We start from the raw sequence: 23,108 nt of genomic DNA on the forward strand, positions 1-23,108 counted from the left end.
CTGTCCCAGCAATTGGAGTCAGAGCCCTGCCTTGCCAGTGCCAGTCAGCAGCATCTGCACCCGCTCCAGGCTTGTGGTTTCCTTCTTCCCAACACTCCTCCCCAATCAGCCTTTTCCTGAACCAGCAGCTCCATGGGAGGCCTCTTCTCTGTCTCAGAAGCACACAGGAAAACATGAGCAAAGGCAACAAGGCACCACTGGGATTTGAACCCAGCATCTCCTGCTTATAAGGCAGGTGCTTTAGCCAGCTAAGTCATGGTGCCCTTTTTGGTTACCTTTTCTCCCCCCAATATAGAGCTTTTCCAGGATACCTTTTGTGTCTGTGAAAAACTCTGCTGTGTTCATGGAATGGGTCGACTCTTTTAGATCAGTTTCCAAAAAAGTGGCTGTGTTCTTTCAGAAGCCCTGCATTCCTCATTGTATTAGGAATAAGGACTCTTCTGAAAGAGGAGGTTTTCCCCACATTTGGGCCTGTTTTGATGAGCCAAATGTCAGAAAAGCCTCTTCTGAAAAAAGAAAAGTGTCTACAAAACTGTTCCAATTTATGGTCCCAGACAACACCTTTGAATTCCAAGGTGCAGCCATTCCCCATTTCCCTCCAGCCTTGGAGGGGTCTCAAGGCCTGTGCAGCCAAGAAGTGTGATCGACAGCTCATACCCACAAACTTTTTGTCAATTGCAGAGCAACCTAAGGATTCCTTGCCAAGCAGGCACTACAGGCCAGGGTCAGGCTGGAGCCAGGGGAAGCAGGAGGCAGGAAGAGCCCCAGTCTGCACAGCTCCTCTTTGCGCAAAAGCCAGGTAGAAACATAGTCTCTTCTTTATTACCGCTCCTCTGGGTGTCCAGGTAAGCACAGGTCCTGCTGCCTGGGATGAGCCCAACTCCCACATGACAGAGGGGGTGACATCAGCTGATCATGCCCCTTGGTGCCAGCCTGGGGAAGTGAGATGAATCTGGCCAGGCACCTGCTGGAGGCTTGTGGCTTGACCTCCCCTGCCCTGGGAGGCTGGTGCATTGGGCCGGCTCTGCCTGCTGCCTCCCTTGTGTGACTTGCCCAGTGTAACAGGCCGAATGTCGGAAAAGCCTCTTCCAAAAATAGCAGAAGAAAAAGCTGCACAAATTTGGTTTTGAAATGTGTGTAGGTTTTTCCAGAAGAACAGTGCAGTGTAGACACAGCCTGAGTGTTGCTCAGCACTAGTAGAGAGATCTAACGGCACCTGCTGCCTTTCAGAACAACCCCCAAACCCAACCCCAAGAACCAGCCCTTCCCTCCACCCTCACTGGGGTCAGCTGGGAACTGTCTGGACTCAAGCCCACCCCGGTGTCAGCCTAAGGATTACCTGGTCTGTAAAAGGTGCCCTGGAAATGAAAAAGCAGCTAAAGTGACTCTGGTGGGACTTGAACCCACAACCTTTGAATGTCAAACTTGGCTCACCATAACCACTGCAGCTTAAAAGTCCATCATGCTTTCCATTGCACCACAGAACCTGACAGATTGTTGAGTTTGATATCTCCACTCTCTGCTTTGCAGCATGGCAATTGCTGGGGGAAAAGAAAGGGGAGCCAGGTCTGTCTCTTTTGGGACAGCAGGTAGGAAGAGGGAGGGGGCCACTGAAAATAAAGGACAAGAACTGAACTGCAGTTGGAGAATGTGGGCATCGATCCCACTGCCTCTTGCATGCTAAGCAAGCGCTCTACAACTTGAGCTAATTCCCCTGCCTTCAAAAGCCTTTGCTGCCCCACCCACCTTGTTCCAGAGTCCACAACATCCCTATGGCTGCCCAAGGCTCCTTTCTGAAAGGGCCACTTGTGAGTCTGACACCCGTGGGCCGGCTAACTTGAAGGTATGGAACATGGTGCACATATCACACTGGCGCATCTTAAGAGCAAGCCCCTTGTTTCAAGCCATAATGGGCTCACTATTCCGACGTCCCTGCAAACCTCATGGCACGAGGAGGGAGGGATGTTTCAGGATAGCAATTTATTTTGAAATAAGTGCCGTGCAGCCAACGCCAAATTACAAAATAAGCTATTTCAAAATTGACTTGAAATAAGCTACACAATTGCATTGCTTATTCTGAGCTATGGGATGCACCCCTAGTGAATTAGAGCCCAGCTCCCTCCCTCCCTCCCCCCCCACCCACCCATGTACTTACTCCCTCGCTGCCATGGGGCTGTTTGCATTGGCCTCTTCTCTCTGTAGCCAGGCTTCAGCCAGGACTGAGACTCAGGCAGGAGAATGTGACCTGGCTCCCTGCACCTGGGCCCTGCATTTCTCATCCCTTCAGAGACACTTGTTAGTGGAGGAATAAATCACAGTCACATGAGTGTAGATTATGAAACTTTGTAGCTGTTGTTGCCTTGGAAACTCCCCACAGACCTTCCCCTGGGGTCCTGGGCAGCTGCTCACTCTGCACAGCTTATAAGCTGACGGTGCTGTGTAGATGCACCCGCCCTGTTGTGTACTAGACTGCAGGGGGGAGGCTCTGGCCACTTCCTTTCCTCGTCTCTCTCAGGCTGCGTCTACACTGCAGGCTTTTTGTGCAAGAGCAGCTGTTCAAAAACTTGCAGAGCATCTACACTGCATCAGAAAACGGGGCTTCTTGAGCAACAGCTATTCCTCTCCCCCTGGGAGTTGCCCCCTGGGAAAGTGCCTGCTACACAGGGGAGAGGCAGCTTCTCCCTCCACATGGTCTCCAGCCGGCTCCCTGGGGGTGGGGCCTTGGCTGCTTCCTTGCTGGCCTAACAAGAGAGCTCTTTGCCCCGCCTCCATGAACCTCCTCACAAAGCTGATTGGCTGGCTGAGAATGCCACTCAAGGGCACAATCACTCAGCTCCCTAGCATGCCCTGAGTGATGGAGCAGACTGACGGGAGGTGTCGGTGGAGCAGGTCAGAAGCCCAGCCCCGTCTCCTGTCACTGGAGAGATGGCCCTGTGCTGGGATATGAGAGTATCCCAGTGATGCTCCTCACAGCCCAGGAGAAGAAGGGGGCTCTGGGTGGAAATAAACCAAGTAAAGCAGGTCCCAGTGGGCATGAACTGGGCACCAGTTTGGCCCAGTTGAGTGAGGGGTGGTTGGTGTCATGGGCAGTGCTCAGGACTCAGAACCCTGGAATCTGAGGCCCCTTTCCTGCCTCCCTTCCCAGGCTGACCCAGTGGCCGAAAGGGGCTGCGGCTGCTGCTGGCAGGGAAGAAGCTGGGAGGCAAGGTGCTGGCAGCAAGAGATTCCGGCTGCCTCTTTGCCCTGGGTCTGCCGGCCGCCAGCCACCTCGACCAACCCTCAAACCAGCTGGACTAGCCAGCGCACGTCACAGTGAGTCACTAGTGACCCTGTCAGAGAAGAGCCATTGGCAGCTGCAGAGACGTCCCTGCAGCTGCCTGAGGCGCCTTTCTTGAAAGGGCCACTGGTGAAATGCACTTTTGTAGGCCGGCTAGCTCAGTTGGTTAGCGCGTGGTGCTAATAACACCAAGGTCATGGGTTCAAGCCCCATGCTGGCCACTGGGGTGTTTGGTTTGGTGACTTCCCTTCCTTTAGCTGCCTGCTATGGACAGGGAAGCAGAAAGAAGCAAAAATGTGAGCTTTGCAGGAAGCAGGGCAGAGATCTGGTAGGGGGAGGCTCCAGCCTGTACAGCCCCAGTGGCTAAAAGGGCCTGGGCCTGGCTTCCTATCCCCAAAAGCAGGGGACCTGATGCCCAAATTCCTGCTGCTGCAGTGGCTACCTCAAGGCACCAGCTGGGGGGCAGGCTCTGGAGCCCAAGCCACATGGGGAGACTCAATATGACCGGGAGGCCTGGAGCATGTGAGCCCTGCACAGAGGCTGCTGCTGGGGGCCTTCTTCAGTGGCCCAGCAGCTCAAGTTCCCCTGAACCAGCTTCTCCCCCTGGAGCCACCCCCCAGCGCTGCTGAGGCCCCTGACATGAGGCAGTGGGACCATCAGAGGAAGGTGCCAGCCTTAGCCCTTCCTTCCAGCCTCCACCCCCCTCCCAGGGTCTTTCCCCAGCCCCTCCCCAGTTCTACATTCCCCACATAAAAACCAGAGAGTTTGTTCTTTCAACAGGGAAAAGTCCTGTTTGTGTTACCAGCGGGGGGGGGGGGGTTGGGGGGGAGACACAGAGGGCAAAAAATGAGGAGTATCGTTAGTTGGAACCAAGGGGCTGGGTTTGCACTACTGCAGAAAAAAGGACTCTGCCCCTGGAGCTGCCCTGTCCTCTCCAGAGCCCTTAGGCTGGCACCGGGGAGGCCTGAGCCCAGGCAGTGCCCAGCCAAGGGGGAGGGAAGGGCTGGGGGATGTTCTGAAAGGCTGCTGGCACCATTAGACCCTTTTTTTATCAGTGAGGGAGAGGTGGGAAAGGGGCCCTGAGTTAACCTCTTGGGTCACAGCTGCTGTAACATGTGGCAAGAAAGTTGACTAAGGCCATGAAAGTTGACTATGGAGTTGTTTGGTAAAAGTTGCGAGGGGCCTCCCTGACTGGGAATTGAACCCAGGCCACAGCAGTGAAAGTGCTGGATCCTAACCACTAGACCATCAGGGACACATAAAGCATGGCTCCTTGCTCACCTACACTAGCCTTTCACAGGCCATTTAATGTCCACTTCAGGATGCGGGGAGGGTCCATTCTCCCTTGCCCAGAGGGGACAAGAACAGCCAAATAGAACATCAAAGCAGCCAGACTGGGCCATGCCAGTTTGCCAAACCAAATAACTAGCCCCCCCGCTCTGGAGTCTCTGGCTCTCATGGGCCTTCTCATCCTCAGGCTCCTCTTTGTCTCCAGACAGACCCTGCTCTGCTCCAGCCACCTCCCTCCGGCTGTCACTCCTAGAGCAAAATGCATCCCTTCATTCTGACTTTGCACACCTGGGATTTTAGCACTCAGAGCTGCACCTAACACCAGCATTGGCTAGTGAGGGGTCTGAACAGCTCCTGCAGAGAGGGCGAGAGAGAGACAGCCACTGTGGAGCATCCTTGCCAACTGTCTCAGAAAGCAGAGGAATGTAAATTCTTTGTCAGGTGGGACAGTGCCAGAGACAGAAATTCACCCTTCTGAATGTCCCTTCTTCAACTTTTAGCTCCTGATTAAGCCCCTTTGAAGAAGCCAGATACACAGGAAGGGCTGATCACACCCCTCTGAAAATCAGCTTTCCATGGGTATCGGTAGCTGGCTCCAAGTCATGGGCCCTGACATCTCGTCTCCCTCCTGAAACCAGGGAAGTGTCTCCCACCGCTGCAGCCTCCTGAGGCTCTATGGCCCTGTCTGTACAGCAGGGACAGCAACACTCACAGCCCCACAGGAGGGCCCCTGGCCTAGCAATGTGGCCCCCTGAGCAGCCTCAGATGTTCCCTGCTTGAGTCCCAGAACCAGCCCTGAGTGACGGGGGCAGGGAGAGCAGCTCACACATGCCAAGGGGCTGGCCAGGGGCAGGACATGAGCCTGCAAGGCAGCAGTGACATCACAAGGAACTTTTGCAGCACCTCAGCTCATTGGCTGGGAGGCAGTGACCTCATAGAGGGACCATGGCAACAGCCAGGTGGGACATCTCAGAGACCCCCATGGCCTGGCTGCCTGGAATCTCCTTTGTGAAGTTTTCCCCTTGAGGGCAGAAGGGATTGAGGGTCCCAGCTGGGAGTGTCTCTGTGGAGATTTCCCCTGTGGGGCAGGCAGGGTTGCAGGAGAGTCTAGCACTGAACCTCTGAGAGAGGCAAGAGGATGGGCTGCAAACACCCGATGAGGATGGGATTTGAACCCATGCGTGCAGAGCACAATGGATTAGCAGTCCATCGCCTTAACCACTCGGCCACCTCATCTGAGCTGTTACAATTTGCTTCAAATCACCTGAAGTCAGCACTTCAGGGAACCTTTCTGCCACTTGCTGACTGGCCAAGGACACCCAGGGTGGGAAGGTTTTGGCTTTTCACAATGTTCCCTGGGCTGTTGTACAAAGCTCAGTGCTCGTAACAAACCCAAACACCCCTGGCTACATCTACCCTGTTTTGTGCAAAAGGTCTTGCCCAACAGTGTGTCCACACTGCCATGTGCTGTTGCACAAGGGAAGTGCTTCTCCTGCGCAGGAAAGCTCTGACAGGCATTTTAGATATTTGGCTTTCTTGAGCAAGAAACCCCTGTTGCCCGTCCACACTGCCTCCTTGTGGACGAGTTCTTGCACAAGAGGGCTTATTACTCGTGGGGAGAGCAATAACTTCTGTGCAAGAAGCGCTGTTGTCTGATGCTGCACTATAAATTTACTTGCGCAAAAATGTGCCTTCAGTGTAGACGCGCTGCAAGATTTTACACAAGAGCAGTTGCTCTTGCACAAAAAGCCTGCAGTGTAGACATAGCCCTGCAGTGTAGACACAGCCTGAGAGAGACAAGGAAAGGAAGTGGCCAGAGCCTCCCCCCAGCAGGCTGGCCCTCAACAGGACGGGCACGTCTACACAGCACCCTCACCTCGAAGTGAGCTGTGCAGTGTGAGTGGGCTGCCCGGGACCCCAGGGGAAGGTCTGTGGGGAGTTTCCAAGGCAACAACAGCTACAAAGTTTCATAATCTACACTCACGTGACTGTGATTTATTCTTCCACTGGCAAGTGTCTCTGAAGGGATGAGAAGTGCAGGGCCCAGGTGCAGGGAGCCGGGTCACATTCTCCTGCCTGAGTCTCAGTCCTGGCTGAAGCCTGGCTACAGAGAGAAGAGGCCAGTGCAAACAGCCCCATGGCAGCGAGGGAGTCAGTAGGTAGGTGGGTGGGTGGAGCAGGGAGCTGGGGGCAGAGTTCAGCTCTAACTCACTAGGGGTGCGTCCCATAGTTCAAAATAATCAATGCGCCTACAGGCAGTCCCCGGGTTACGTACAAGATAGGGACTGTAGGTTTGTTCTTAAGTTGAATCTGTATGTAAGTCGGAACTGGCGTCCAGATTCAGCTGCTGCTGATCAGTTTCAACAGTGGCTGAATCTGGACGCCAGTTCTGACTTACATACAGATTCAACTTAAGAACCCCAGGCATCCCCAAGTCAGCTGCTGCTGAAACTGATCAGCGGCTGATTCCAGGAAGCCCGGGGCAGGGGCTTCCTGTAGTCAGCCACTGGTCATTTTCAGCAGCTGCTGACTTGGGGACACCTGGGGCAGAGCAGCTGGGGTGCTGCTGGGTTGGTCCAGTGGCGCCCAGAGCGGCACTACAGGACCAACCGGCAGCGCCCCAGCTGCTGTACCACAGGCGTCCAGAGCAAAGCCGCGGAGCACGGGGTCAGCGGGACAGCCCAGACGCGCTGTGGCTATCCTGCTGCCCTTGGGCTCCGTGGCTTTGCTCTGCTTTGCTCCCCGTCCCCCTGGTTTGCAGACCAGGGGGACGGGGAGCAAAGCAGCGGAACACACGGGCAGCGGGACAGCCCAGACGCCCCGTGGCTATCCTGCTGCCCTCGGGCTCCGCGGCTTTGCTCTGCTCTGCTCCCCGTCCCCCTGGTCTGCAGACCGGGGGGAGGGGGAGCAGAGCAGAGCAGAGCAGAGCAAAGCCGTGGAACACGCAGCCAGCTGACAACCCAGACGCATCTGGGTTGTCAGCTGGCCGCGTGCTCCGTGGCTTTGCTCTGCTCTGCTCTGCTACCCCTAACCCCTGGTCTGCAGACCAGGGGGAGGGGGAGCAGAGCGGAGCACGCGGCCAGCTGACAGCCCAGACGCGTCTGGGCTGTCAGCTGGCCGCGTGTTCCGCCGCTTTGCTTCCTCTCCCTGGTCTGCTGGAGACCAGGGAGAGGAAGGGCCCCGTTCGTAACTGCGGATCCGACATAAGTCAGATCCGCGTAACTCGGGGACTGCCTGTATTTTGAAATAGCTTATTTTGTAATTTGGGGCTGGCTACACAGCACTTGGAAATAAATCCCCATGCAGGGACGTCGGAATAGCGAGCCTGTTATAGCTTGAAATAAGGGGCTTGCTCTTAAGACGCGTCAGTGTGATATGAGCACCACGTCCTAAACCTCCGAGCTAGCCGACCCACAGGTGTGAGTCTCACAAGTAGCACTCGCAGGGATGAGGTGGGCTCTGGAACAAGGTGGGTGAGGCAGCAAACCCTTTTGCAGGCAGGGGAATTAGCTCAACTGGTAGAGCACTTGCTTAGCCTGTGAGAGGCAGTGGGATCGATGCTCACATTCTCCAATTACAGCTCTATCCTTTAATTTCAGTGGCCCCCTCCCTCTTCCTACCTCCTCTCCCAAAAGAGACAGACCCCCCAGCAATTGCCATGCTGCAAAGCAGAGAGTGGAGATATCCAACTCACCAGCCCATGAGGCTCTGTGGTGCAATGGAAAGCATGTTGGACTTCGAAGCTGTAGTGGTTAATGTGAGTCCAGCTAGACATTCAAAGATTGTGGGTTCCAGTCCCACCAGAGTCACTTTAGCTGCTTCCTCATTTCCAGGATGCAGCTTTTACAGACCAGTCAATCCTTAGGCTGACCCTGGGCTGGGCTGGCATCCTGGCAATTCCCAGCAGACCCCAGTAAGGATGGAGGGAAGGGCTGGTCCTTGGGGTTGGGACTGGGGGTTGTTCTGAAAGGCTGCAGGTGCCGTTAGACCATTTTGTCCCTCCCTGTCTCCTACTAGTGCTGAGCAACACTCAGGCTGTGACACGGCTGCCAAACACCCTGGACAGTTAATAATGAGCCAGACGGGTTTGTTGGCAGCTCAGTGTGCGGAGCCTTAGATGAAACATTTAAAGGTCCCTGGCTCAATCCCAGGCTTTGGCATGTCTCTCGGTGCAGCAGGGCCCTCTCTGCTCCCCTTGTCATGCTCGTGCCCTGTGACATCCCCTCATCCATCCTGGCAGCAGCCCATCTTTGCTTCTAAACCTCCCTCAGAGTGGCTGCTTCTGCTTCCTTGGCTAAAGTCCCTCCCCCTGTGCGTGTGGCTGGCAGGGATTGCTAGAGGGAGCCATTTACATGTAGCTTCACTGAAACCCCCCTCATTGGCCTGCGCCCAGGTCAGTCCATGTGTGTTAAAGGGCCTCAGGGAGCACAGAGCAGAGGGATCCCCTCGACACACACACACAGTCCCAGCCCCAAGCCTCCACCATATCCCAGATCCTGTGTCCTGACTTCTCTACCCTCCCACATCCTCACCCCTGCCCTGAGCCCCCCCGTCACACACTCCCCAAATCCCTGCCATGAGTCACCCACACTTTAATTTCTTACAGGTACTGTCCTATCACAACCCCTCCCCCAACTTCCTGCCTTGAGCCTCCCCCTCCCTCCTGCCCAGCCCAAGGGGTGGTGCCCAATAGAACAGGCCCTGTAAGAAATGTGTCACTTTCACCCTGGGAGCAGCTCAGCCAGGCAAAGGGGCTGCCTGGGGCAGGACATTAGCCCTGGCGGGCAGGGGTGGGTGTGGCAGCGACATCACAAGGGCCTTTTGCAGCCCCTCAGCTTATTGGCTAATGGAGGTTGGGAGGTGGTGACCTCACAGAGAGTCCATGACAATGGCCAGGTGGGACAGGCTGCAGGGCAGGGGCCATCTCAGAATCCCCCCCTCCCCCCATGGCTTTGCTGCAGGGAGTCTCCTTGAGATCTGCCCTTGAGGCCTTTTTGGAGCCTTCTCCTTTCCCAGGACTAACTGACCTAGAAGGCCGACGTCTCTGTGGAGAAGGGAAGAGCTTCCAAGAAGGCCTCTGTAAATGAAGCAGGGGAATTAGCTCAAGTGGTAGAGCACTTGCTTAGCATGCGAGAGGTAGTGGGATCGATGCCCACATTCTCCAATGAGGAGAGAAATTTCCAGTTTTTCTTTTTACCAGCAGAGCCAGCCGGGGGCTAAGTGGCTCCAGTAGCCCCCCCGCCCCGGCCCTCACTTCCTACTTGCTTTCCCCCAAACGAGCCACGTTGGGGCAGAGAGCTGCTGGACACCAGCCCTCCTGGGCCAGACAGTAGCAGAAGCACTGGAGACAGGTTGCAGGTGGGGCAGAATTAGCTCCATTGGAAAAGTGCTGCCTTTGCGCATGAGAGGTAGCAGGATTCCCTGCCATCTTCTCCCACCGGCTCGCTGGTGCTGAGGGGCCAGCCCCTTTCCTGCTGCCCCAACTCTTATTCCCACAATGCGCTTTGTGCAGGGGCCGCTGGTCTTTCTGCCAAGGTGCGTGGCTGGGAGCCAGGACTCAGGACCCTTCCTAAAATATACAAATCCCCGCCCCCCACGACCCTCTGTTCCACTCACACGGTCTGGCTGCTGCCCACATGGAGCTCAGGGGCCAGGTGGGTGACTTGCCTTGCAGCTGTGACAGCATCAGACCCCTGCTACCCACCTGCTCAGTGTGGAGACCAAGCCCAAGGATGGCACCTGGGATGTGAGTTACACAAAAGCCTCTTGTCTCTTGCTCCTTGTCCAGTTCCCAACATTGGCTCCAGATGACAATTTCTGTGGGGGTGTAGCTCAGTGGTAGAGTGTTTGACTGCAGATCAAGTGGTCCTTGGTTCAAATCCAAGTGCCCCCTTGGCAAATTTCCTTCCAGTGGAAATGTTTTCCTTTCCAGTTCCAGCACACTCTGGCTTTACATTGCTTGAGGTTCTTGACATTAATAAGAATCCTCAATGCAGAGCTACTCAACTTTGGAAGCCCTGGGGGCCACAATGAATGGCGTTTAACCAGGATGGACAGGGCAGGTGTCCCTAGCTTGTGTATTCTAGAAGCTGGGAATGGGCGACAGGAGGGGTCACTTAACAAATGTCTGTCCTGAGGATTCCCACTGGGCAATGAGATTGGCTGCTGTTGTGAGACAGGATCCTGGGCTAGTTGGGCAATTGGCATGGCCCAGTCTGGCTGCTTTGATGTTCTGTTTGGTTTCTGTTCTTGTCCCCTCTGGGCAATGGAAAATGGACCCATGTCCTGAAGGGGAGAGAAAGTGGCCTGTGAAAGGCTAGTGCAGGTAAGGAAAATTCCTTGTTCATGTGTCCCTGATGGTCTAGTGGTTAGGATTCAGCCCTTTCACTATTGCGGCCTGGGTTCAATTCCCAGTTGGGGAACCAGCCTCAGTTTTCACCTGACATCTGCCAAGTCTTTCATCTTACCTCATTGTGACATCACCTGTGACCCAAGAGGTTCACTCAGGGCCTCTTTTCTGCCAAGACAGCACCTGCCATTTTCACAAGCTCTTCAGAAGGGGCAGAGCTGGGTCACTCAAGCTGCCCCTCCCCTCTCCCATGTGGACAGCCCTGCAGGAAGCTCTGTGGCACACACAGCACTAGCCCAGCGCAGTGTCAGGTCGGCACAAGATCCATTGGTTCAGTTTGGTTGTTGAAGGAGACAACCCAGAACTGGCTCCAGCCCCCACTCAGTAACCTGGGGAAATGACCCACCAGGCCTGGGCCCCTCGGAGCCTCCCTCTGACACAGTCATGGAGCCTTCTCCCCCTGGTCCTGCCTCCCCCTTCACTCAGCTCTCACTGCTCGGTGCTGCCAGGGAGGGGCCTCACTGCGAGAGCCGCCTGGGCAGGTTCTGGTCACAGAGACACGTCCCAGAGCAGGACGGATGCTCAGACCGACACTGAGTGTTGCTCTGCGCTGGGGTGAGACAGGGAAGGACAAAAGGGTCTAACGGTGCCTGCAGCCTTTCAGAACAGCCCCCGGCCCCACCCCAAGTACCAACCCTGCTCCGGATCCCCAACGGCACTGACACAGATTCCCTGTCACAGGACAATCCCAGGCCTCGGTTCTGCCAGCCAGCGGTTTACCCTCTTCTGTTTCCTGTCAGCTCCCTGTAAAACACCTCACAACGGTAGATGAGGGTGAGTGGGGATAAACCCAGCTGTGCTGTAGAGCGGCTGTTAGGTGGGGGAAGAGAGGTGCTCTTGCCGCCTCCCGGAGCAACTCACATATGTAAGAAAACTGTGGGTGAATATCTTTACACACTTGTCAGGATGGCCAAGTGGTCTAAGGAGCCAGACTTGCAGTTCTGTCTTTCCCTCAGTTGGGTGTTCTGGTTTCTAAATGGGGATGTGGGTTCAAATCCCACTCCTGACATCTCTTCCCCTTTATATCTATAGAAGTGACCTCATTTCAATGTCTCACCTGACATTGTAGGAGCCCTTGCTCAGCATTTCTCTCAGGCTGCATCTACACAGCAGCGTTCCTTGGGCATGACGGCCATTACACTGCAATAACAATGGGAGCGTCTACACAGCGATTCCATTATTCCGACATCTGTAACGCTCCATCCAGACCAGTGGTCTGAGGAGCCAGGAGGTTTCCAGGCTGCAGACAGACAAGCCCACAGGCAAAGACAAAGTGGAGTCGTTGGGACTTCAGCCCAGCAGGGTCTCTGTGTGGCTCCCAGACCTTTTGTTTCCCATTTCCAGGGGCAAACATTCAGTAACACTCACAGGCCCCACAGGAGGGGGCTGGTTTGATGCTTCACCCCACGGCCCAGCAACGAGCCCCCAAACTTCCCCTGTTCCAAGAGCCCAGTTTGCTGTGAATTTTGTGTAGCAGGTGACATCAGGCCTGGGCATCGGGATTATCTGCCAGTTCCCCTGGCCCTGGGGCTTTGCTGTCTTCACATCTGTGATGGCCGAGTGGTCATGGTGTTGGACTAGAAATCCAATAGGGTTTCCCTGAAAAAGTTCTAAGCCTGCTCATAGCGAGGCCTGTGCTTTGGTCAGTCCCCCTGCTAGTGTATCTCTTCTGCCAGGTAGTGCTGGCAGCAGCCAGGGCTGGGTTCGATGTCTAGGGGTTTCTCTTCATTCATCTCACACAAAAGTGGCTTGAGCCCCCACCCAGCAGCCTGGGAAATCCACCGCCCTGAGTACCTAGGGGAGGTGATACTTCCCCACTTGCCAGCACAGAGTCTGAATGTAGAAAAGAAACTCTGAATGAAAGAGGGTGAGAAGTAACGTGGCATTCGCCTGGGAAAATACCACAAGCTGGGTTCAGTACCAACCCACTAATAAGTCTCGGCTCAAGTGGCTTGAGCAATGTCCTTTGCCAGCAATGTAAGTCCAGCAATGTACGTGTCCCATTCACATGCCCAAACTTTCTCTGTACCCCACGCACAGTTGCTGCCCATGCTCAGGGCAGATAAGAGCTCAGGTGTGATTTTCAGAGTTCACCTCCCACTCTTGGGGGGAGAGGGCATTGGAGGCATCTCGGGACAACCTGGATAAACTAAGGCTGCTCAGGCACCTTCGATAGCTCAGCTTGTAGAGCGGTGGACTGTAATGTGTGTTTGGCAAGTGATCCTTAGGTTGCTGGTTCAACTGTGGCTTGAAGGAGTCATTCTTTTCCCTCCAGCGTGGCCTTAGCAGAAAGCAACCAAGGTGGAACTAGCTGAGCTATCGAAGGGTGCTTGACACGTGCTGCTTTGTCCAAGTTGTCCCTTCCACAAGTCTCAGTGCAACTGCTCCCCCAAGTAGATGACATTGCTGATGAGGGGCAGACAGACTCCCTGAGTGAAACCTGAGCTACATCCTTCCATGTCTCAGCAAAAGGAAGAAAGTCGTGTTCTTCTCGTGTGTCTTCTTTGTTCCAGAGTCTCTAGGGGTGCAGTAGGGGCAGGTCCATTGAAAAACAGACCCACTTGAATGAACCTTGGCCTACAAACACACAGAAACACCACTGAGGGTTTCCTTGCCTCCACTTAAATGTTGACAAAAATTTTGTTGCTAACTCCTTGGCCAACTCTGATTGCTCTGGGGTTACAAAATACCCTCTTGTTAATTCTGTGCCCTCAGGAAGGGAGCAAATTGAAGAAGGCTGGGCCCCCTCCGGGGACTCCAACCCAAACCCTGAAACAAAGGGGTTAACAATTCAGGTAGTCAATGTTTGCTGCCTTCCTTCAACCCTGCTCAACCTCAAGGCCAATTCCACAGTCCCAGTAGCTAGGGGAGATGTGCATGTCAGAGCCTCTGCCCACCGAGCTGTAGCCTTCTGTGCCCAGGGAGCCAGACACCGCCAGGTTGGGAAAGCTGGAGGGAAATGGGGACTGGTTGCTCTTTGAGAGTCAAAGGTCTTGTCTGGTGCCATAAATTAGAACAGTTTTAAAGGGGCTTTGAGGGTGGGCACTGTGGCTTATCTCGGACCATAGAGGAGAACTGTTCTACAGGGCTGAGGAGTGCACCATGGCTTAGCTGACTAAAGTGCTTGCCTTGTGAACAGGAGGTTCTGGCTTCAACTCCCAGTGGTGCCTTGCTGTGGTGGTTGCTCACATTTTCCTATCTCCTCCTGGGACACAGAAGAGGCCTCCCCTGGCCACCCATGGAACTGCTGGCTCAGGAAAAGGCTGATTGGAGAGGAGTGCACGGCTCCCCCAGCCGCTGGGACTGTGGCCTTTGAGGTTCTGCAGGGTTGTGGGAAGGAGAAGTGCAGCAAACAGTGATTATCTGGCTTGTAAACCCCTTGGTCTCAGGGTTTAGGTTGGAGTCCCCAGGTGGGGCCCGGCCTCTCTTGGTTTGGTCCCTTCCTGAGGGCACAGAATTAACAAGAGAGAATTCCTTCCCCCGCAGCAAGCTGAGTTGGCCAAGGGGATGTGGGGGAGGGGCACTGTGGAAAGGCCAGTCTTGGCTTCCTGGGCAGGGCATGACTATGTCAACTTTGTGCAGCCCGGCTGCCAAACATCCCAGACAGAGAATTACAGGCCAGAGAACTCAATGTCCAGCAGCCAAAGTAGCTCAGTGGGGAGAGTGTCAGACTAAACATCTAAAGGTCCCTGAGTCAATCCCAGGCTTTGGCAGGTGCTGGGATGTGACAGGAACCTCACTGGTGTCTGATCCTTATCTCACTGTTTTTGGTCACAGCTTGGCATTGACAAAACAAGATCATCTCATTAGCCCAACCCCAGACTTCTTCCTGTGAGTCGCTGCCTCTTTGGGTACGTCTAGACTACCGCGTTTTGTCGATGGAAGTTTTGTCGACAGATACTGTCGACAAAACTTCAGTCGACAAAGAGCATCCAGACACATTGAGTTCTGTTGATAAAGCAAGCTGCTTTGTCGACAGAACTCCGTAGTCTGGACGCAATGTTACAGGCAATAACACCTTCTGTCGACAGAGTTCTGTCGACAGAAGGTGTTATGCCTCGTAAAATGAGGTTTACCAGCGTCGACAAAACTGATGAGTTCTGTCGACGTTATGTCTACAGAACTCAGCGGTAGTGTAGACACTGGTATAGTTTTGTCGACAAAAGTCCACTTTTGTCGACAAAACTAGGTAGTCTAGACACACCCTTTGACTGCTGGCCCAAGATATGGAACAGGTCTATGGGCTGATGGGGATGTGCTGGGGAATTGTTGGTTTGTGTAAATCCTTGAGAATTGATCTTCTTGCTCCTCTGGCTCAATTCTACTTTGTGCTTCTTCACTTTCTCAATGTAAGGACTTTGGAGAAAACTCTCAAACATCTACTCCAGTGGTGCCATGGGTCAGTGCACAGTATTTATACACAGTGTGTATAGGAGACATGCTGAGGTGAATTCAAACCTCACCTGGAGCAGTGGTTTTCAGTCCCTACTGGGCTGCCCCATTCCTGTGAACGCTGTGGGAGCTGGAATTCTAGCTCAGAAGAGTCTGTCAGTCAAATTCCCCCTTCAGACTTGTCAGACTGAATGGTGGGTGGCCAGAGAAGGTCCTTCTTGCTTCCAGGGTATTGTTGCTGGTCTTCTCCCCCACCCCTTATCCATCAGCAGCTGCTGTCCTTTTCAGCCATTCTGTCAGCTCAGGCAGGGGGGCAGGAAATGGGGCAAAGTAGTCAGACAAGCTGAGGGAGGCAGGGAAAATGGTGATCGGGGCTTTCTTCTGCAAAACTGATCTAGATTGGCATGGACGCTTTTCCGTAAAAGCATTTGCAGAAAATCATGCCAGTCTAGACAGCACTGGGCTTTTAGCACTCAGATGTGCACCTAACACCAGCATTTGCTAGTGAGAGGTCTGAAAAGCTTCTGTAGAGAGAGAGAGACAGCCACTATGGAGCATCCTTGCCAACTGTGTCAGAAAGCAAAGGAAGATAAATTCTTTGTCAGTGAGAGGAAGCTGCCATGCCAGGTGGGACTTGAACCCACAACACATGGCTAATAAGGCCAGTGCCTTGTCCATCAGGAAACAGGAGAACACAGAAAACAGTCCCAGAGACAAATTCACCCTTCTAATTGTCCCTTTTTCAACTTTTAGCAACTGATTAAGCCCCTTTGAAGAAGCCAGATACACAGGAAGGGCTGATCACACCCCTCTGAAAATCAGCTTTCCATGGGTATCTGTAGCTGGCTCCGAGTCATGGGCCTTGACGTCTCGTCTCCCTCCCGAAACCAGGGAAGTGGCTCCCACAGGTGCAGCCTGCTGAGACACTATGGCCTTGTCCGTTCAGCAGGGACAGCAACACTCACAGGCCCACAGGAGGGCCCCTGGCCTAGCAATGTGGCCCCCTGAGCAGTCTCTGATGTTCCCTGCTTGAGCCCCAGAACCAGCCCTGAGTGAGAGGGGCAGGGAGAGCAGCTCACACATGCCAAGGGGCTGGCCAGGGGCAGGACATGAGCCTGCAAGGCAGCAGTGACATCACAAGGGCCTTGTGCAGCACCTCAGCTCATTGGCCGGTAGGCAGTGACCTCACAGAGGGGCCATGGCAACAGCCAGGTGGGACAGGCTGCAGGGCTGGGGCATCTCAGAGACCCCCATGGCCTGGCTGCCTGGAATCTCCTTTGTGAGGTTTCCCCATGAGGGCAGAAGGGATTGAGGGTCCCAGCTGGGAGTGTCTCTGTGGAGATTTCCCCTTTCCCCAGGCTGCAGTGGGAGGGGCTGGGACAGGCAGTGGTAACAGGAGGGGCTGGCACTGAAGTTCTGGGAGAAGCAAGAGAAAAGGCTAGAAACACCCAACAAGGATGGGATTTGAACCTATGCATGCAGAGCACAATGGATTAGTAGTCCATCACCTTAACCACTCGGCCACCTCATATGAGCTGCAGAAGCTTGCTATCACCTGAAGTCAGCACTTCAGGGAACCTTTCTGCCACTTGCTGACTGGCCAAGGACACCCAGGGTAGGAAGGTTTTGACTTTTCACAATGTTCCCTGGGCTGGTGTACAAAGCTCAGTGCTGGTAACAAACCCAAACACCCCCTGGCTACATCTACCATGCAGGCTTCTTGCTCAAGAACTGTTTTGTGCAAGAGTTCTTGTGCAAAAGGTCTTGCACAACAGTGTCTCCGCACTGCCATGTGCTGTTGCACAAGAGAAGTGTTTTTCTGCAAGAGTGCCCATGGCAGTGCGGACTCTCTCCTGCGCAGGAAAGCTCTGATGGGCATTTTAGATATTCCGCTTTCTTGAGCAAGAAACCCCTGTTGCCCGTCCACACTGCCTCCTTGTGGACGAGTTCTTGCGCAAGAAGCCTTATTCCACGTGGGGAGAGGAATAACTTCTGTGCAAGAAGCCCTGTTGTCTGATGCTGCACTATAAATTTACTTGCGCAAGAACATGCGTGCAGTGTAGACGCTCTGCAAGTTTTTACACAACAACAGTTGCTCTTGCACAAAAAGCCTGCAGTGTAGACGTAGCCCTGCAGTGTAGAGACAGCCTGAGAGAGACAAGGAAAGGAAGTGGCCAGAGCCTCCCCCCGGCAGGCTGGCCCTCAACAGGACGGGCACGTCTACACAGCACCCTCACCTCGAAGTGAGCTGTGCGGTGTGAGCGGCTGCCTGGGACCCCAGGGGAAGGTCTGTGGGGAGTTTCCAAGGCAACAACTACAAACTTTCATAATCTACACTCATGTGACTGTGATTTATTCCTCCACTAAGAAGTGTCTCTGAAGGGATGAGAAATGCAGGGCCCAGGTGCAGGGAGCCGGGTCACATTCTCCTGCCTGAGTCTCAGTCCTGGCTGAAGCCTGGCTACAGAGAGAAGAGGCCAATGCAAACAGCCCCATGGCAGCGAGGGAGTCAGTAGGTAGGTGGGTGGGTGAAGCAGGGAGCTGGGGGCAGAGTTCAGCTCTAACTCACTTGGGGTGAGTCCCATAGTTCAAAATAATCGATGCGCCTATTTTGAAATAGCGTATTTTGTAATTTGGGGCTGGCTACACAGCACTTACTTCGAAATAAATCACTATTCCAAAACGTCCCTCCCTCCTCCTGCCATGCAGGGACGTCGGAATAGCGAGCCCATTATGGTTTGAAACAAGGGGCTTGCTCTTGAGACGCGTCAGTGTGATATGAGCACCACGTCCTAAACCTCCGAGCTAGCTGGCCCACGGGTGTCAGTCTCACAAGTGGCCCTTTCAGAACGGAGCCTTGGGCAGTGGCAGTGGGGTTGAGGGCTCCAGAACAAGGTAGGGGAGGTAGCAAAAGCTTTTGTAGGCAGGGGAATTAGCTGAAGAGGTAGAGCGCTTGCTTAGCATGCGAGAGGCAGTGGGATCCATGGCCACATTCTCCAACTGTAGTTCAGTTCTTATCCCTTATTTTCACTGTTGGGTGCTCAGTGGCCCCCTCCCTCTTGGTACCTGCTCTCCCAAAAGAGACAGACCTGGCTCCCCTTTCTTTTCCCCCAGCAATTGCCGTGCTGCAAAGCAGAGAGTGGAGATAACAAACTCAGCAATCCGTCAAGCTTTGTGGTACAATGGAAAGCCTGTTGGGAATTTATGCTGTAGTGGCTAGTGTGAACCCAACTAGACAGGCAAAGGCTGTGGGTTCAAGTCCCACCAGTGTTACTTTAGCTGCTTTCTCATTTCCAGGCAATTCTTAATGCTGAAATTGGGGTGGGCTTCAGTCCAGGTAGTTCCCAGCAGACCCCAGTGAGGGTGGAGGGAAGGGCTGGTTCTTGGGTTGTTGGCTGAGGGTTGATCTGAAAGGCTGCAGGTACCATGTCCTGCCCAGGAAGGCAAGACTGGCCTTTCCACAGCGCCCCTCCCCCAGAGCCAAGGTTCCCTCTAAGCCAGGCCTGGGCAATACAGGCCAGCAGGCTGTATCTAGCCCATCAAGACACTCCCTGCTTGCCCCACCCCCGCAAGCTGCTGAGAGCAGGGACTGCTGGGCAGTTAGTGTCCCTGTTCCCAGCACAATCCCATTGGCTGGTTTCTGGCCATATGAAGCGTCATCCCCCCTCCATTCAGGCTCTTATTCATCGACCCAGATGGCCCCTGCAGCTTGTGTGGGGACAAGGCAGACAGGCTGCCTGAGAAATGTGCTGGGCTGCTGGCCGGGAGTGAGCCAGGTAAGTCTCCCAGCCAGAGCCTGACTGACACCCCAGCCCCTCCCTTCCCTCAACCCCCGGGTACCGCACGTAAACCAAACCCTCTCCTCCCACCTGAACCCACACCCCTCCCAGATCCTGCACCCCAATCCTCTGCCCCAAGTCACAACCCAACACCCTGCAACCATTCCTGCACCCCAGTCCTCTGACCCAGGCTCCTGTCTGCACCCAGCCTCCATCCCAGACCCCCACCTCCTCCGATAATAGCATGGAAAAGTGGAGGCTTGGGAGTGGTTCCCCATCAAAAGTCATTGCCCACCCCTGCCTAAACTGTGCAGCAGCCCAGCCTCAAAGCTGCTTACTGATCCCTTCCCAGCCAGGGGCTCTGGACTCTGCCCCTGGAGCTGCCCTGTCTTCTCCAGAGCCCTTAGGTTGGCACCGGCAAGGCCTGAGTCCAGGCAGTGTCCAGTGGAGCCCATCAGAGGCAGAGGGAAGGGCTGGTACTTGGGGGTGGGGCCGGGGGCTGTTCTGAAAGGCTGCAGGCGCCGTTAGACCCTTTTCTCCTTCCCTGTCTCACCCCAGCGCTGAGCAACACTCAGTGTCGGTCTGAGCATCTGTCCTGCTCTGGGACGTGTCTCTGTGGCAGGAACCTGCCCACGCGGCTCTCGCAGTGAGGCCCCTCCCTGGAAGCACCGAGCAGTGAGAGCTGAGTGAAGGGGGAGGCAGGAGCAGGAGGAGAAGGCTCCATGACTGTGTGAGAGGGAGGCTCTGCCCTGGCCAGTGGGGAATCGTTGCCTCTCCGAGGGGCCCAGGCCTGGTGGGTCATTTCCCCAGGTTACTGAGTGGGGGCTGGAGCCAGTTCTGGGTTGTCTCCTTCAAAAACCAAACTGAACCAATGGATCTTGTGCCGACCTGACACTGCGCTGGGCTAGTGCTGTGTGTGCCACAGAGCTTCCTGCAGGGCTGCCCACATGGGAGAGGGGAGGGGCAGTTTGAGTCACCAGCTCTGTCCCTTCTGAAAATGGCAGGTGCTGTCTTAGCAGTGAGGGAGAGGTTGGAAGGAGCCTGAAGTAACCTCTCTGGTCTCAGCTGCTGTAACATGTGGTAATGAGGTGAGAAAAATGACAAGGCAACGGCCATGTGAAATTTCAGTCTGGTTTCCCTGACTGGGAATCGAACCCAAACCACAGCAGTGAAAGTGCTGTATCCTAACCACTAGACCATCAGGGACACCTGAAACATACTTTTTTTGCTCACCTACACCAGCCTTTCGCAGGCTATTTTCTGTCCACTTCAGGATTGCGGGCCCATTCTCCTTTGCCCAGAGGGGACAAGAACAGCCAAACAGAACATCAAAGCAGCCAGACTGGGCCATGCCAGTTGTCCAACTAGCCCAGGATACTGTCTCAGGACAGCAGCCAATTTCATTGTCCGGAGGGAATCCTCAGGACAGACAGTTATTAAGTGATCCCTGCAGTCGCTCATTCCCAGCTACTGGAATACACCAGCTAGGGACACCTGCCCTGTCCATCCTGGTTAAATGCCATTGATTGACCTTTCCTGCATTAAATTATCCAGTTCTTTTTTGGACCTTCTTGTAGATTTCACCTTCACAACATCCTCTGGCAAGGAGTTCCACTGGGTGCAAAAATGCTCCCTTTTGGTTTATTTTTAACTTGGTTACTGATCAGTTTCATTCTGTCATCCTGGTTCTTGAGTAGGAGAAAAAATAATTTATTTGCTTTCTGCACCTCTGTCGTCATCGCATAAACCTCTGTCCCATCGCCCCTTGCTTGTCCCTTTCCCCAGCTGAGAAGAAGTTCCATGAAGGCTGGTGTCCAGCAGCTCCCTGCCCCAGTGTGGCTGGCTTTTGGGGACAGCAAGTAGGAAATGGTGGGGAGCGGGAGGGGGCTACTGGAGCCACTTAGCCCCCGGCTGGCTCTGACAGTAAAAAGGAAAACAGGGATTTCTCCCAACACTGGAGAATGTGGGCATCGATCCCACTACCTCTCGCATGCAAAGCGAGCACTCTACCACTTGAGCTAATTCCACTGCTGTATAAAGTGTGGCCTTCTTGGAGGCTCTTCCCTTCTCCACAGGGACGTCTGCCTTCTAGGTCAGTTAGTCCTGGGAAATGAGAATTCTCCAAAAAGGCCACAAGGGCAACACTAGGGAAGGAGACTCCCTGCAGCAAAGCCATGGGGGGTTTCTGAGATTGCCTCTGCCCTGCAGCCTGTCCCACCTGGCCATTGTCATGGACTCTCTGTGAGGTAACTGCCTCTCAAACTCCATTAGCCAATAAGATGCGGTGCTGCAAAAGCCCCTAGTGATGTCACTGACACAGGCAATCCTTAGGCTGACACTGGGGGTGGGCTTGAGTCTAGACAGTTCCCAGCAGACCCCAGTGAGGGTGGAGGGAAGGGCTGGTTCTTGGGGTTGAGGATGGGGGTTGTTCTGAAAGGCTGCAGGTGCTGTTAGACCATTTTGTCCCTCACTGTCTCCTACTAGTGCTGAGCGACATTCAGGATATGTCTACACTACACTGACCTACTGGAAAAAGCTACGCAAATTTCAAAACCCAATTTGTGTAGCTTTTTCTTCTGCTTTTTTTGGAAGAGGCTTTTCCGACATTTGGCCTGTGTGCATTAGGCAAGTCACACAAGGGAGGCAGCAGACAGAGCCGGACCAATGCACCAGCCTCCCAGGGCAGGTAAGGCCAAGCCACAAGCAGCTGCCTGGCCTGATTTATCTCACTTCCCCAGGATGGCACCCAGGGGCATTCTCAGCTGATGTCACTTCTCTCTGTCATGTGGGAGTTGGGCTCATCCCAGGCACAGGCTGGTCAGAAGCAGCTGTACTTACCTAGGCACCCAGGGAAGAAGCAGTAAGAGCAGACCCTGTGTTTGTACCTGGCTTTGAACAAGGGACCTTATACATGTTAAGCAAATGTGATAACCACTACAACACAGAAACATACTTAGGGGGAGGGGAGGGGAGGGGAGGGGAGGGGGGGTGGAACTTGGCTGACTATTCTGTTCCCAGCTCTTTCTAACACCCTGCTCTGCAGGGGAGGGGAATGCACCTTGTGAACACTCCACCTCTTGTTCTCAGGGAAGCCACTAACCCGAGCTGCCAGCTCCTCATTTCCTCACCAGTCCCTTGAGATTTGTAGCTCAAAGCTGGAGCTGCTGTGGAAGGAGGTGAAGCTACAGAAGCTGACAGGGGACAATCAGCGGGCGGAGGGTTATTTTTTCTCCTCCCTGGGCTGATGTGGCTAGAACTGAGGAGAAGAAAATCCTCTTTCCTTCTCCTCAGAAGATGGAAATTGCAGTTGGTTCTCTCTTTGGTTCTACTAAAGCTGGACTCCAGGACTAGACTTTTTCTTTCTACAACTCTGGTGAAAGCTGAGAGTGAATTGCCTGTAGATGGAGAATGTGAGTTAAAGAAGGGCCCCATTTCCATCTCTCCAGCGACAGAAGGGTCCGGGTTCAGGATTTCTTTTAGCGCAGCAGCAAGGGGAAATGGAGGAAAATCAAACCCCTTTGCAAGCTTTGTTCTCACGGCACCAAGTGTGACAGGAGGGGTGTGAGCTGGGGAGCCTCCCACCCCGCAGAAGGGGCATTGGTTGCACCCAAGGGCAGCAAGAATTCAGGCCGAGGCCAGTGCATTGGTGTCAGCCGACAGTCAGGGCAGTGTGTGTGTGTATGTTTCCGAGAAAAGGTTTAACGTCCGTGTCTTTACTGCTAGGACCGGGGTCCCATCGCAGAGGGTGGCCAGCAGGCCAACACACGCCCCGTTATATAGGAAGAGCTTATTACACCTTAGATTTTAGCTGCTAGAACACAGGGGTTCCTTCGCAGCGGGCAGCCTAGGAAAGGCTGAAAAGGTGCCCCAACGGATCTTGTCACCTGGGAGTGACACAGATCCAAACGCCCAAGCTCTCCCTATGTCTGTCCCTTTATGACCGGCTGAAGTTCTTTTAAAT

General features: G+C 54.2%; 7 non-coding genes across 7 annotated transcripts; 3 read left to right on the forward strand and 4 right to left on the reverse strand.

The window, feature by feature from the left end:
- Positions 1–189: 189 nt before the first annotated feature.
- On the reverse strand, positions 190–263 carry TRNAT-UGU (transfer RNA threonine (anticodon UGU)). Its single transcript has one exon. It is a non-coding gene; the product is annotated as a tRNA-Ile (tRNA).
- A 4,197-nt stretch (positions 264–4,460) lies between these two features.
- TRNAE-UUC (transfer RNA glutamic acid (anticodon UUC)) lies at positions 4,461–4,532 on the reverse strand. The gene has a single exon. It is a non-coding gene; the product is annotated as a tRNA-Glu (tRNA).
- Positions 4,533–5,721: 1,189 nt separating this feature from the next.
- Positions 5,722–5,803, reverse strand: TRNAS-ACU (transfer RNA serine (anticodon ACU)). Its single transcript has one exon. It is a non-coding gene; the product is annotated as a tRNA-Ser (tRNA).
- A 2,468-nt stretch (positions 5,804–8,271) lies between these two features.
- TRNAR-UCG (transfer RNA arginine (anticodon UCG)) lies at positions 8,272–8,376 on the forward strand. The gene is made up of 2 exons: positions 8,272–8,308; positions 8,341–8,376. It is a non-coding gene; the product is annotated as a tRNA-Arg (tRNA).
- Positions 8,377–10,388: 2,012 nt separating this feature from the next.
- Positions 10,389–10,460, forward strand: TRNAC-GCA (transfer RNA cysteine (anticodon GCA)). The gene has a single exon. It is a non-coding gene; the product is annotated as a tRNA-Cys (tRNA).
- A 1,416-nt stretch (positions 10,461–11,876) lies between these two features.
- Positions 11,877–11,985, forward strand: TRNAA-UGC (transfer RNA alanine (anticodon UGC)). The gene is made up of 2 exons: positions 11,877–11,914; positions 11,940–11,985. It is a non-coding gene; the product is annotated as a tRNA-Ala (tRNA).
- An 8,296-nt stretch (positions 11,986–20,281) lies between these two features.
- Positions 20,282–20,353, reverse strand: TRNAE-UUC (transfer RNA glutamic acid (anticodon UUC)). Its single transcript has one exon. It is a non-coding gene; the product is annotated as a tRNA-Glu (tRNA).
- Positions 20,354–23,108: the final 2,755 nt, after the last annotated feature.

The sequence above is a fragment of the Pelodiscus sinensis genome, chromosome 25 (genome assembly GCF_052426305.1).
Source record: "Pelodiscus sinensis isolate ZL-2025 chromosome 25, ASM5242630v1, whole genome shotgun sequence".
In the NCBI taxonomy this organism is placed as follows: Eukaryota; Metazoa; Chordata; order Testudines; family Trionychidae; genus Pelodiscus; species Pelodiscus sinensis.